This window comes from Simochromis diagramma, unplaced genomic scaffold, assembly GCF_900408965.1.
Source record: "Simochromis diagramma unplaced genomic scaffold, fSimDia1.1 OVJJ01000302.1, whole genome shotgun sequence".
NCBI classification, from domain to species: Eukaryota; Metazoa; Chordata; class Actinopteri; order Cichliformes; family Cichlidae; genus Simochromis; species Simochromis diagramma.
Genome location: NW_024386792.1, coordinates 8,741,756 through 8,753,836, shown reverse-complemented (window position 1 = coordinate 8,753,836; position 12,081 = coordinate 8,741,756). Strand labels below are relative to the sequence as shown.

Sequence of the window (12,081 nt, the reverse complement as noted above, 5' to 3'; positions counted from 1 at the left end):
GGAACACTCGCACACAGACAAGCATAGCAATGCACGCAAATATGTTGCTGCCTAATTGAAACTCTGCAAACATTTTTCACTGCTCTGCAGTTTGATTCCTCTTTTTATCCACAGAGTAAAATTAATAAAGATCTCACATTGTTGCCTCAGTCTTTGCGCAGGCAGTGAGAGAAACACGCGAGAGGAGAGACGGAGAAAAGGATGGGCTGGAAAATAGGACAAAAACAACATAATGTGTGAGTGTGCGGGGCTCTGTGTGCATTTGGATGGGAGGGGCATGAAATGTGTCTCAAGGAGCAGAGATTTCACAGCTCAGTGACTCTGTCACTGTGCACCTGCTCGCTGAGGCGGTGGGAGGGAGAAAATGAGAAGGAAAAAAAGTGGCAAGGTGAGGAGGTTTGAGGTAAAAGAGAGTTGAATTTTATTGAGAGAGCCAGGCTAAGCACATCATGGAGTTTAGTGTATACGGTATTATTATTTTTTTTTTAAAAAGTGCACAGAGGCATGCTGTGAAGTACCATGATACTGGTCTTTTATTAAAGAACACTTACATACCCACTCCCCCCAAAAAATACATTATTAATACTGTATTTTTTATGTATATATATAATTTATTTGAAAGACTGGGAACAAAGGGCATTACTATAGCCTCGACTCTCTTGAATATTGTGGAAAACCTTCCCAAATCTACCTGGAGGGATTTTCCCACTTTCAGCCACCAGAGGGTTGAACCATGAAGCCTAGCTCTGAGTCCCAAGTCATCCTCAAAGCACTGACAACGCTCTAAATGCTCCACTTTTTTCTGGTATTTTGCAAGCTTCCTACTGTCACACTGTGTTGTATATAAAAAGCAATTGTAACCATTTCTAATAAAATAATGCTCACATTTAATTTATTAGTAACAATATCAGTAGATCATTAGTTCTCTTAACTGGTCAAAGTCATGGAAAACATCCCCAAACTAGAAATGCACAGAGGTTAATCTGTGTATGCAGTTGCACACATAAGATAGCATCTTTTGCGTGCTACACCAATGCAACTTTATATACTCTATTTTTATATGTGTCACACAATACTTTTAGTAAAGCTGTATATTACAATTATTTATGAGTCCTTTATGCCAAATACCGCATTAGGAAAAGTAAAAGGACTCTGCACAGTGGTACAGTGGTTTGCCCTATTGCCTCACAGCAAGAGGGTCATGAATTGAAATCCACCAGCCAACTAGGGCCTTTCTGTGTGGAGTTTGCCTGTTCTCTCCACGCTTGTGTGGGTTCTTTCCCACTCCCCTTTGACTTATGTGTCAGTGTGAGTCCGAAGAGTTGTCTGTGACAGACTGAATACTTGTCCAGGGTGCACCCTGCCTCTCATCCTATGGCAGCTGGTACAGGATCCAGTTGAAGTGAGTTAAATTTGGAGCCAGCAAAATAAAAAATAAAGTCTAGGCAAGAATGTAACATATAACTGTGTTATGAGGTATCTAATGAGATGACCAGTTAGTGAACCTTAGATACCAAATGCAAAGTTTTTTTTGCTTATTACTGAGTTTCACCTTCTCAGTTTCGGTCCTCCATTGTTACATTATTTGCTCCATAAAATCAATTTGTTTACAATGATTGACAGGACTGGATGCTGCAGACAGACCAGTACTAAAATAGAATATATTGAGAATGGCAGCATGCTCGTATACATTGTTCATCATTAATGATGCATGTGCACTAACGCACACCAATTCTGAATTTTGAACTCTGTGCTCACAACAATCCAGTAGTTCCCTTCATTTTTAATGCTAAAGTTCATGATTTTAAAATGCATGGTAAGATACAGTGGTAAGTGCTTCTGAGCCCAAGAATTGACACTTCAGCACAAAACTGCTTTAGCTTTATTATTGCAGTGTGGGTTAAAGTCATTAATAACAGCATTATTGCACTATTACAAACAAAGATTTCTCTGGATTCTCTGAATCTTTAACATTTGATGTTTTTGCACAAGTTTAACTTAAAAATACAACATAAATATTTAAAACAATAATGTTGTTATTTACATTTTACACAGCATCTCATCTTTTTTGAATGATGATTGAAAAGAATGAAAGCATTATGATTGAAATAATACAATGATATAAAAATAACACTCTCCCTCGGTCTTCTTCCACCATGACAGGACAGGAAAATAAAAAGGTCGTGAGTGAGACTCAGGTGTGCTGAAATCTTTAATTGGATTCCACACAATCTCCTTTCTTGCTTCAGTGTAATAAAACAAATGGGTTTTTAGTTCTGCGACACTCTCATGCCATTTATTCAAAGAGGAAACAGTGATGTCGTGTTTATGAGCAGAGTTTAGAACTGGATCCAAATGAATGTGCATAACTTTGTCTTCGCAAGTATATACAGTGAATTTAAACTGGAACTGTATATGTACGTGTCTCTGTGTGTGTGCGCGTTCATGTATTGAGAGAGAAAGATATAGGGACAACTCTCAGATGTGGGGTGAGGAAAAAGCTATCTTGGAAACCATGTTTTGAGCATAGCAGTGACTTTAAGGTCAATGTTTTAGCCCCAGGATAAAAAACTAATAGCATAATAATGACAGAGAGGGAACTGCAAACAGGAGATAAGGTGGACGAAAACAAAATGCTGATCGCTGAGAAGGCTGATTGCAGAGCTACTGTGCTAGCATTAGAAAGAGGAAGAGAGAAAACTGAGGAGGAGACAGAAAGAACAACGTTAGGGATATTAAAAAAAATTATGGGTGCTTTTTCTGCTGTATTTCTGTGACTCACATTAAAATGATTGAATGACTATCTGACAAGGTAATCGTTTAACATCCATGACTTACAAAGGACAAAATTCAGCATCTATCACTTTGTCGCTTATATTCAGTCGTATGGGACATGAATGACATAATGAAACACACTTTTTTGACTATCCAAATGAATCAAGTGAATCCACCTGCAGTGTTTCCATATACAGTGGGGCAAAAAAGTATTTAGCCAGCCACCGATTGTGCAAGTTCCCCCACTTAAAATGATGACAGAGGTCAGTAATTTGCACCAGAGGTACACTTCAACTGTGAGAGACAGAATGTGAAAAAAAAAAATCCATGAATTCACATGGTAGGATTTGTAAAGAATTTATTCGTAAATTAGGGTGGAAAATAAGTATTTGGTCACCTCAAACATGGAAAATCTCTGGCTCTCACAGACCTGTAACGTCTTCTGTAAGAAGCTTTTCTGTCCCTCACTCGTTACCTGTATGAATGGCACCTGTTTGAACTCATCATCTGTATAAAAGACACCTGTCCACAGCCTCAAACAGTCAGACTCCAAACTCCGCCATGGCCAAGACCAAAGAGCTTTCGAAGGACACCAGGAAAAGTATTGTAGACCTGCACCAGACTGGGAAGAGTGAATCTACAATAGGCAAGCAGCTTGGTGTGAAAAAATCAACTGTGGGAGCAATCATCAGAAAATGGAAGACATACAAGACCACTGATAATCTCCCTCGATCTGGGGCTCCACGCAAGATCTCATCCCGTGGGGTCAAAATGATCATGAGAACGGTGAGCAAAGATCCCAGAACCACACGGGGGGACCTGGTGAATGACCTGCAGAGAGCTGGGACCAAAGTAACAAAGGTCACCATCAGTAACACACTACAACGGCAGGGAATCAAATCCCGCAGTGCCAGACGTGTTCCGCTGCTGAAGCCAGTGCATGTCCAGGCACGTCTGAAGTTTGCCAGAGAGCACATGGATGATACAGCAGAGGATTGGGAGAATGTCATGTGGTCAGATGAAACCAAAGTAGAACTTTTTGGTATAAACTCAACTCGTCGTGTTTGGAGGAAGAAGAATACTGAGTTGCATCCCAAGAACACCATACCTACTGTGAAGCATGGGGGTGGAAACATCATGCTATGGGGCTGTTTTTCTGCCAAGGGGACAGGGCGACTGATCCGTGTTAAGGACAGAATGAATGGGGCCATGTATCGTGAGATTTTGAGCCAAAACCTCCTTCCATCAGTGAGAACTTTGAAGATGAAACGAGGCTGGGTCTTCCAACATGACAATGATCCAAAACACACCGCCCGGGCAACAAAGGAGTGGCTCCGTAAGAAGCATTTGAAAGTCCTGGAGTGGCCTAGCCAGTCTCCAGACCTCAACCCCATAGAAAATCTGTGGCAGGAGGTGAAAGTCCGTGTTGCTCGGCGACAGCCCCAAAACATCACTGCTCTCGAGAAGATCTGCATGGAGGAATGGGCCAAAATACCAGCTACTGTGTGTGCAAACCTGGTAAAGACCTATAGTAAACATTTGACCTCTGTTATTGCCAACAAAGGTTATGTTACAAAGTATTGAGTTGTATTTTTGTTATTGACCAAATACTTATTTTCCACCCTGATTTACGAATAAATCCTTTACAAATCCTACCATGTGGATTCATGGATTTTTTTTTCACATTCTGTCTCTCACAGTTGAAGTGTACCTCTGGTGCAAATTACTGACCTCTGTCATCATTTTAGGTGGGGGAACTTGCACAATCGGTGGCTGACTAAATACTTTTTTGCCCCACTGTACTATTGCATCCCTGTCCCACTATCGGTCCACTCAGTTTTCAAGTTGGGAGATCTGACAGGAGATCACTGATCTAAAAATGACATAAGTCACATGAAACACAGTAAACTTGGATGTATAAAAAAATTGCATTTTTTATAAATACAAAGACCGGTGCGTAGCACACAGTGAATGCCTTGTAAGGTTATTATTTAGTTAAACTGAGCCATCACATGTACAATTATATATGACAGTGTAGTTTGTATAAACTATTTACATAGATGTTGGATTTACAGTACCCTAGGCAATGTTTTTGCAAAATTTCGTCAAGATTGATGCACTTGTCTAGGAGGAAGAACTCTTCCTCTAGGAGGAACATACAAACAGAAGCTACAGTCATTATAGTATGAACATGCAAACATGCCTGAAACTATAGATACATAAAAGGCAAAAACAGAGTTCCTACAAAGCTCTTTTTTGGATCCTGACTGCTGTTTGTTTTATTTTCTGTCAGGATGATCCCGTGCTGTAATAATGTAGCAATCCAGGCTCCGGGGAGGCCATTCCATGACTGATAGTGTTTCATTTTGTGTTTTTCTATCCAAGTATGCGCTTGTGCTGCACTAGCAGTGTGTTTGGGATCATTTGCATGCTGAAAGAAGAAAAAAAAAAAAAAAAAGTGGACGATGTTACCAGTTGGTTGTTTTCTCAATGGTATTGCATGGTGGTTAAAATCTGATGCTGCTTGTCTGCATTTATATTTCCATTCATTTTTACATGATTCCCAACCGCTCCAATTCATGGCAGAGACTCCACCATGTTTCACAGATGGCTGTAAACACTCACTGTTGTATCTCTCTCCTGTACCTCCTTTACCTTCCACTTCTTATTTTGTCCTCCACTTTTGTCCTCCAGGTTCTTCAAATTTACTTGAACACCACACTGCGCATCATGGTGAGATATGCCAGGTTGTCAGTTAACAGCTTGGAAATCATTGTGTTGTTGGAAAAATACCATTTTATACCTGTTAAACTGTCAAATTAAAGAAATTGGAACAAATTATGTAACCTAAGGCAGAGAACTGGTTTTGAATTCGTTCTCTGCTAAACAAGAACAATCTCCCTATGGGCAGAAATCTGTGCCATCAGAAACTGAATTTGAATAAGTTAAATTTGAATTTGAATTCCTCAGATTGAATCTGAATTGTAACTTGAATAAATGCTTTTGAAAACTGAATTTGAATTAGTCTAATTTGAAATTGAATTTATGGTTTGAAAATGATCATCACTAAATTGAAATTGAATTTTATATTTTGAAAATGAATTGATTTGCTTTGAAACTGCATTTTATCCTTTAAAAATTCAGCTCTCAAATAATTTCAGTTTCACTTCTCACCATTCAGTTTCAGTTCTACAATTCAATTTCAGTTCCAAAAGTCAGTTTTTTGGAACTTACATCCGGTTCCGGTTCAAGCGCAGATTAATAGAACTACGTTTTTCTAGCGGACCGAAAGTGTTACTGACGGGAATCTACAGCATCTTGAGCTGAATTAAGACTTCAGAAGTCATTCGTCATGTCGAATGACCAGCGGATAAACTCTCAGGTTGGTAATAAATGTATTACATGTATAAGAACAAGCGTCATGTTAACAAATGATAGCCGTAAGGTAACTTTTATGCTTATTGTAGCTGCTAGCTAAAAACGCTAATTTAGCGTAGTTTGCCCTGAATTCAGCTTTGACAAACAAATATGATCGACTGTTTCTAGTAGAATTCCAAAGTTGTCATCTTGGACCCTCTCAGAGTACCCCCTCTGTATGCTTGCAGAGACCCCTACAGTAGGGAAACATGCAAAACAGTGTCCAAACCTTTGTATTTTAGCTTTATGTCTTACACAGCATCCCAACTCTTTAGCTAACTTAATAACTTTAGCTAAAGTGAATAGTTAGTCTAATTCATTAGTGCAGCATTACTGGATCACCTCTGTTTGAAGTGATATAATATGATATACAACTATCACTGAAACAGCAAACTTTGTAAATAAGCAAACAACACTTCTCATTCTCTAAACGTTTGGCCACAGCTGTAGATTACACTATCAGTGCTTGTTCACTCTTGACAATAATTACATTTCTAAATTTACTTTGTGCATTTACAGGTAAACAATATCTAATATTTTATCTAAATGACTGCTTTGTCTTTGAAAAGGGTGAAGAGCCTGAGGCTGGTGACAGACCAGTTCTACTCTAAGTACATCCTTACAGTGGCTCACAGGACAAGGCCACATTCCTGTCCTGCCAGAAGAGAAGAGAAACTTCAGAGTCTTCATGCAGTTCAACCACACCTGTCATATTCCATATGACAGGGGTCTCAAACTCCAGTCCTCAAGGGCCAGTGTCATGCAACTTTTCCATGCCCTCGAGGACTGGAGTTTGAGACCCCTGCCGTATGGTGTTCATGCTGTTTTCTACCCCACAGTTACAGCATGTCTGACTGCCTGTTCAGCATATGCAAAAATATATGAGTTTAAGCATGTGATGACTAAGGCCTTCCATTATGGTGTTTGTCATCACATGTCACAGACATCTGGATGATCATTTGGAATAAACAAAATACTAAAAACTAGTTACTTCATCTTATCTTTATTATTATTATTATTGTTCTTATTTTACATTGTTAGGCATTAGGTTTATTTGTAGTAGTCCTTTCCAACTTCTTTCCCTCTTCCATGTTACTGTGGCAGCTTGTCAGCATCTATTTGGGGTTGGGAGTGGAACAGAAAGTAAGGAAATCCAAAGTGCCATTAAAACCAGGAGAGGTTCTTATATTTCAGAAGAAGGGATTAATTCAAAAGAAATGACCTCAATGCCATATTTTATTTAGGAACCCTAGAGAGCACTTTGCAAAATAACACATTCTTATAATTTCACCCTCAGATGAGCCAAGCTACGACTGTCAGGGAAGGTGATGTAGGTACAGAGCATATGAGAGTGGTTAAGTTTGTCTCTTGTCTAGATGAAGGCACAAGCGGGATCAATGGCAAGGCGTAGAGATTCAGTATCTTCAGTCTTCAGTGGACACTCCGTTTCTGGCACAAAACACCTGTAAAAGATGGTCGATTTAGGAGGTGACCCGACAACTTCAGCCTGTCAAACATAGTAATGGAGCAGTATGTTTAAAAAAAAAAAAAAAAATCTAATTAAGCATGCACTCAGTACCCTAAGAATTATTATGGTAGTTAAACACAGTGATAGTTGTATATCATATTATATCACTTCAAACAGAGGTGATCCAGTAATGCTGCACTAATGAATTAGACTAACTATTCACTTTAGCTAAAGTTATTAAGTTAGCTAAAGAGTTGGGATGCTGTGTAAGACATAAAGCTAAAATACAAAGGTTTGGACACTGTTTTGCATGTTTCCCTACTGTAGGGGTCTCTGCAAGCATACAGAGCCCTGAGAGGGTCCAAGATAACAACTTTGGAATTCTACTAGAAACAGTCGATCATATTTGTTTGTCAAAGCTGAATTCAGGGCAAACTACGCTAAATTAGCGTTTTTAGCTAGCAGCTACAATAAGCATAAAAGTTACCTTACGGCTATCATTTGTTAACATGACGCTTGTTCTTATACATGTAATACATTTATTACCAACCTGAGAGTTCATCCGCTGGTCATTCGACATGACGAATGACTTCTGAAGTCTTAATTCAGCTCAAGATGCTGTAGATTCCCGTCAGTAACACTTTCGGTCCGCTAGTAAAACGTAGTTCTATTAATCTGCGCTTGAACCAGAACCGGATGTAAGTTCCAAAAAACTGAATTTTGGAACTGAAACTGAATGGTGAGAAGTGAAACTGAAATTATTCGAGAGCTGAATTTTTAAAAGGATAAAATGCAGTTTCAAAGCAAATCAATTCATTTTCAAAATATAAAATTCAATTTCAATTTAGTGATGATCATTTTCAAACCATAAATTCAATTTCAAATTAGACTAATTCAAATTCAGTTTTCAAAAGCATTTATTCAAGTTACAATTCAGATTCAATCTGAGGAATTCAAATTTAACTTATTCAAATTCAGTTTCTGATGGCACAGATTTCTGCCCATACAATCCCCCCTCCCAAAACAACCTTTCTTCTAAAAATAGACTGGACTGAAAATGATTTTTTTTTTTTTTTTTTAAATAGCCAATGTGCAAAGGAAAACTCTCAGAACTATTGCGCAATACCACTTGGTCTTAATCATGGGATAAGAAAGTCTGGTTCCTTGGAAGCAAAATGTAAAGAAAAGACAGGTATATGTGTATGTATTCCTACTTAGCGTGAGAAATAAGCTTTAAAATGTAAAGGAGAAAAGTTAATCAGCCTTTCTGTCAGCAACCTATCACTTAGTGGCCAACTTACAGAGCTTAATACAGGCTTTTTGGTCATGGTATTTGTTCTCCCCCTTGTGGTGATCATTACATATTACATGACATCAAAAAAAGAGGTGTAAGCCAACTAATCAACCGGAATCAGCTAATCAGTTACTGAAATATACTTCGAGCAGAACATAGTGACGGTCTTCATAAGAACAGCCTTTCTGGTCATAATTCTTTTCATTCTTCAAAATATATATGATTGTATTACAGCAGAATCCTGCAAAACATTTAAATTTGACCTATTTGCAACCAATGAACTGGCTGCACCTCTAGTACAATGCAATTTATTGGTTACCCTGCAACAAAAACAACTGTTACCCAGTTTTAATATGCAGCTCTGCTCACATTTAAAGGAGTCTTGTTGAAACGACTTAGAAACATTAGCAGGTTTCTAAAGTTTCTAATGTTTTGCCAGCCACCATTTTCATACCTTACAATTTTCATACATTACAATGAGCTACACTCAAATGTGACATCATTACTTTTAGCTTTGAAAATTGTCACAAAGATTCTGTTGTACCAGATTCAATTATTCCTTGGTTTATTCAGCTTCTTACAAAGCCAGCCTGTCTAATGAAATGAGTAACTGGTCAACATCCCATCCATCCATCTGGGCACCCATAGCTTTGCCGGTCTGACCTGGAGCCACAACACCGTCGCCCTAGTAAAGAAGGCCCAGCAGTGGATGCACTTCCTCCATGTCCTGAGAAGAAATAACCTGGACCAGAAGCTACTGCTGGCCTTCTACCACTCCTCAGTGGAGAACGCACTCTGCCTGGGTGTTTGGTACGCAGGGGCCACAACTGTGAACAGGAAGGCTGTGCAGAGGGTAATTAACGCTGCCCAGAAAAATAATTGGCTGCCCTCTGCCACTCCTAGAGGCCATCGCCTGATCCTCCTGTCTCAGGAAAACCTGGGCCATCACAAATGACCACCTGTTTGACCTGTTGCCCTCTGGGTCAGTTAGGTCCCACACCTCCAGACTCACAAACAGCTTCTTCCCGTGGGCCCATTTGGACTGTTAATAAACACTATCCCCCTACACCCCACTGATGACCACCCACCTCACTAATCTGAACTGAGTATCATGGACTGAGTAACGCTCATCACTCAGGCCACTCACACACAGACTCTGTTCAGACCAAGTCTTTTCTTTGCAGTACTTCCAACCACTTTGCAACTTGTTCTCTAATGTGTTCCTTTCTCTTATTTTTGCACGTTTCACTTGTTTGCTGTTTATTCCTGCTGTCTACTACTTATATTTTATTCCAGCACAGTTGGTGTGGTGCACCCACAATTTCGTTGTACATGTACTATGACAATAAAGGCGATTCTATCCATTTTAATTACAGGAACTGAACTGGGAACTTTCTTTAAAAGGTCATCAGTGCCCTTGTTTCAACAACACACCTTTATATTAAGCATGTTAGCACAGGCAGCTTCACACTAAATTGTAATACTATTGTTTCTCCACTAGGGGATAGCACAGGACATGAAGCACAGTGCCCCATTTAAATTTTTTTTATTTTGGTCCAGTTTACAAGACAAACACAAATGAATCAAACATTTCAGCATTTGTTGTCCTTCAACTACCCCCCAGTCATTTTTTTGATGAGGACTGCTCCCCGACCATGTCAGTTTTATATTCCCTGAAAACACAAAGAAGCGCAAACTAAAATTCCACACAAGCACTTATTTGTCAGATTTGCTAATTTCCGGTACATGCACACATGTGCAGTGTGATTTTTATTACCCCATTCCCTCTGTGTCTACACTTCTTTTACTGATCTCTCTCGCTCTCTTCTATTTTTCTTGTTTCCTTGCCCATTCTCCTTCCCAGCACACACAGCAGCTTCTGTTACAATATAAAAGTCTTTGCAGACTTTCTGTTCTCAAACACAGATGAAGATGCACACCACGAATGCCGCCACTCTCAATGGGAGACCTCGCCAGCGAGCTGTAGATTGAGTGTCCCAGGGTGATTAACTATTGATATGGGGCTCAGGTAACGCACCTGATATCTGGGGGGTGGGGGAGAAAGACAATAGCATCGGAAGAGTGAGGGGGGTGGAAAAGAGAGAGTGAAACAGAGAGAAATAGTGTCCAGGGGTAGAGTAGGATAGAGACATATAATGATGGGAGAGTGAAGGCTGAAGGCCAGCTCACAGACAAATAACAAGTACATGGTTGCATACGCTCTAAATCCACATACAGGCCCCCCTTTGGATTGGCGGACTGAGTGGATGCTCAGGCCCAGCAGCCAGTAGCTGAATTGCATATTGTGATGACTCAGGGCATAGCTGAGGAAATGGGATGGAGAGGGCACTGAATGTGTGTGTGTGGGGGGGGGTGTCTTTGTGTGGAGGGCAGGCTTATAAACAAATGGATCACTGTGAGTTAGAGAAGAACCATCCATTTGTCTTTAGCAACACACATTATGGTCCTGCTCTCCAGTATCCCTCAACCCCACCCTGCCCAACCCCACCATCCAAATTACGTTGCATTCCCACCTATATTTCTGTGCTTGCTGTGTAAACAGACCTGCTTCTTTGTGTAACACCAGTTACAACTTACACCGTCAGCATTTATTGCAATCACCCCCCTTTAAATTCTTTATTCCTACCTCTTTGCTGTCTGATAAGAATCTCTCCCTTATTCATACCTTTTTGTAGGTGGGGAGTTAAGCACGCCCACTTTCCCAAAAGCAATAACAGCAAAGCAGCTAATATCGGGTATAGTGTGCATATAGTGCTGTATTCCTGTAAATGGATGATCTGGGAAAATATATATTTTATTCTCACTGTCATCAGCTGATATCGTTTGATTATCCATTATAATTCTTCTTACTGTTAAAACGAACTTACAAAGCGGTGGAACAGACGGCGTATTGAAGTTGTTCACACCCAACATTTAGAAGCGTTTATGAGTTTCGGTGGGCCGAGTGTTAGAAGCACACCCACATAAAAGGTGAGAGAAATAAAGAAATCTTTTGTAAAGGGTGCCTTATGAAGTGATACTACGAGACCTCATAATATCCGGTCATTACACAAGTCCAAAGTTACTGATTGTGGCTACAAATAACAGTAAATAAAAGTGAATATAA

At 39.7% G+C, this 12,081-nt stretch overlaps 1 long non-coding RNA gene across 1 annotated transcript; it reads left to right on the top strand.

Annotated features, from left to right (window-relative positions):
- Positions 1-6,109: 6,109 nt before the first annotated feature.
- LOC120728949 lies at positions 6,110-7,411 on the top strand. The gene is made up of 2 exons (XR_005694828.1): positions 6,110-6,157; positions 6,762-7,411. It is a non-coding gene; the product is annotated as an uncharacterized LOC120728949 (long non-coding RNA).
- The last annotated feature ends 4,670 nt before the right edge of the window (positions 7,412-12,081 follow it).